Source organism: Myotis nattereri (genome assembly GCF_964212035.1).
Source record: "Myotis nattereri genome assembly, chromosome: X".
Taxonomy (NCBI): domain Eukaryota; kingdom Metazoa; phylum Chordata; class Mammalia; order Chiroptera; family Vespertilionidae; genus Myotis; species Myotis nattereri.
The window spans coordinates 104007011-104009876 of record NC_138078.1 but is presented as its reverse complement, the minus strand read 5'-3'; the positions used below and the strand labels follow the sequence as shown (position 1 = coordinate 104009876).

At 41.4% G+C, this 2866-nt stretch overlaps 1 pseudogene across 1 annotated transcript; it reads left to right on the top strand.

Annotated features, from left to right (window-relative positions):
- Positions 1-1081: 1081 nt before the first annotated feature.
- LOC308511372 (small ribosomal subunit protein eS24-like) lies at positions 1082-2017 on the top strand (annotated as a pseudogene). The gene is made up of 2 exons: positions 1082-1308; positions 1859-2017. The product of its transcript is annotated as a small ribosomal subunit protein eS24-like (transcript).
- The last annotated feature ends 849 nt before the right edge of the window (positions 2018-2866 follow it).

Sequence of the window (2866 nt, the reverse complement as noted above, 5' to 3'; positions counted from 1 at the left end):
TGCCTTTTAATTTGCCAGACTGCCAAAAGACCTTTTTGAATTTTCCACATGATTATCACAGATGACAATGTAAGAAATATTCAGACCTGTTAAAAAACTTTTCGAGTTTATTTGAGCCAAAGCGTCCACAATTGCCCAGAATCTTAAGGCATTGAGATAATGCTCCAGAGAAAGGCAGTTTTGCATTATATACATATATACATATAGAAGACCTAAGTGGATTATATGAAACTAGAGGCCCGGTGCATGAATTCGTGCACCAGTGAGGTACCTAAGCCTGGCCTGCGGAATTGGGCTGAAACCAGCTCTCCAACATCCCCTGAGGGGTCCCTAGATTGCAAGAGGGCACAGGCCAGGCCGAGGGACCCCAATGGTGCATGATTGGGGCCGGGGAGGGACACTGGAGGTTGACAAGCCAGGGAGGGACCATGAGAGGGTTCCAGGGCATGTCTGGCCTATGTTGCTCAGTCTCTATCGACCGGACCCCAGCAGCAAGCTAACCTACTGGTCAGAGAATCTGCCCCTTGGTGGTCAGTGCACATCATAGTGAGCAGTTGAGCAGCCTTAGCATATCATTAGCATATTATGCTTTGAGTGGTTGAATGGCTGACTGGTCGACCAGACACTTAGCCTATTAGGCTTTTATTATATAAGATTTATTGTTGATAGATTAGGAAGGCGGGAGAAAGCAAAGCTGGGGATGGGGGGAAACACTGGGATCATATAAAAAGTAAAATGAGCCTGGCTCCTGTGGCTCAGCAGTTGAGTGTCAACACATGCAGGAAGAAGTCGCTGGTTTGATTCCAGATCAGGGTACAGGTCCAGGTTGTGTGCTCTATCCCCTGTGGGGAATGTGCAGGAGGCAGTCAGTCAATGTTTCTCTCTCATGGATGTTTCTATCTCTCTCTCCTTTCCTCTGTAAAGATTAATAAAAACATATTTTTTAAAAGCAAAATGATATATATTTTATATAGGTGGATTTAGTATAGTTAATAGTCAACAATTAACATGATAAAAATAAGAATGAGACCTCTTTTCCTCCTCGGCTGCTTGAAGATCAACCTTCATCACGACTGACACAGTAACTATCTGGACCAGGAAGTTCATGACCAACAGACTATTTCAGTGGAAGCAAATGGTCAGTGATGTCCTTCATCCTGGGAAGGCAACAGTACCCAAGACAGAAATTTGGGGAAAACTAGCCAAAATGTAAAAGACCACACCTGATGTCATCTTTGTGTTTGGATTCAGAACCCACTTTGGTGGTGGCAAGACCACTGGTTTTGGCATGATTTATGATTCTGAAATGTGAAAGTTGAATTGGAGCACATGATGTTCCTCTAGGCAGGATGATTCCTGGGTCCTTATCCGGTGGAGTTGAAGAATGAAACCAAGAACATAAGGTGGTATAGTAAAAGATGGAAATGTATTGAGAAACAAGCGCAGACTCCCATGGGGAGAGGGAGAGAGTCCCACTAAGTCCCTTTTTTTCTACAGTTTATATAGGCTGCAGTTCTTTATGCACTGACATCCCCGCTGATTGGTCACAACCCCCTCTGATTTGGTCACTATAGCAACTTCAGAGCTCAAACCACATGTGAGGTACCTGAGGCTCTCCTCTCCTTCCCCCTTATTGTTCTCCTATTCCCTGTGGGCTTTCCTCTTCCCTCTCAGAAAGAGGGGCTTCCCTCCCTTTATTCTGTAAATGTACACCTTCTGCAGCTCCCGGCTCCCTTACTCGGTGGAAATGTACCTCCTGCAGCTCTGCGGCCCTGTGCTTTTTCCATGGGCCCCTTAATTCCTAACATTTCCTAAACCTGCCTATCTCACCCATAAAAACTGCTTTCAATTCCTTGGATTACACAAAGAAAAATGAACCCAAACATAGACTTGCAAGACATGGTCTACATGAGAAGAAGAAGACCTCAAGAAAACAGAGAAAGGAACGCAAGAACAGAATGAAGAAAGTCAGGGGGACTGCAAGGCCAATGTTGGTGCTGGCAAAAAGAAGGAGTAAAGATTCTTCAGTGACTGTCTCTGGTGATTGTGCTGATTTTTCATGAGAAGTTTAATAAACTAAACTTTTATGTGAAAAAAAATTACAATGAGAAGATTTGTAGTCTCTGCCTTGGTGCATTGGTTGCAGCCTGAAGGGGCAAGAAAAAGGGAAGTTACCCTCACATTCCAAAGGAATGTTATGGCAGATGCAAAAGACAAATAGACAGGTTCAATTAAGGTAGAGATTGACTTTTGTCAGTAAATATTCTAGCCTAGGACATGCATGCCTGCCATAAACTACTTTTAGTAAAATATTTTTAATTTTAGACCATCCTTTGTGGTTACTTTAGGTCTCCGAGTTTGCAAGGCTGTCACACAGGCCTTCTGGGAGCTAGTCAGGTTAGCATGGGGCCCCTTTTCATCCACACATCCCACTTTTGGTCATAAATTAATCCAAAGGATGTATTTATGAGGTCCCATGGTGTTAGGAAGGCTTATTTTTAGGAAGACTTAGGGTTAATGTTGAATAATGGGACCATTGGGGATGGGGCATGACCATAATTTTGAATTGAAGTTAAGGCCAAAATTGTATTTTTTTTTTTGTCCAAAGTGAAAGGCATGTAAATGGGAGGCAATCAAGTCTCATGGGCCTTTATTTAAAAAAAATATTCTGGATTATTTTTAATGCATAAGTCATTATGATTTAAATTTTGTTAACTTTTATTTTTTATGTTTAGTATAATATTTATTTATAGTTTGAGGGCATAGTATATATTTTTTTAGTTCCTATAATTTGAATATGAGATGGGTTTTTATTTATTATGGTTGATTTTTTCAATTGGAAATATTTAGGTGTTGTTATTAATTT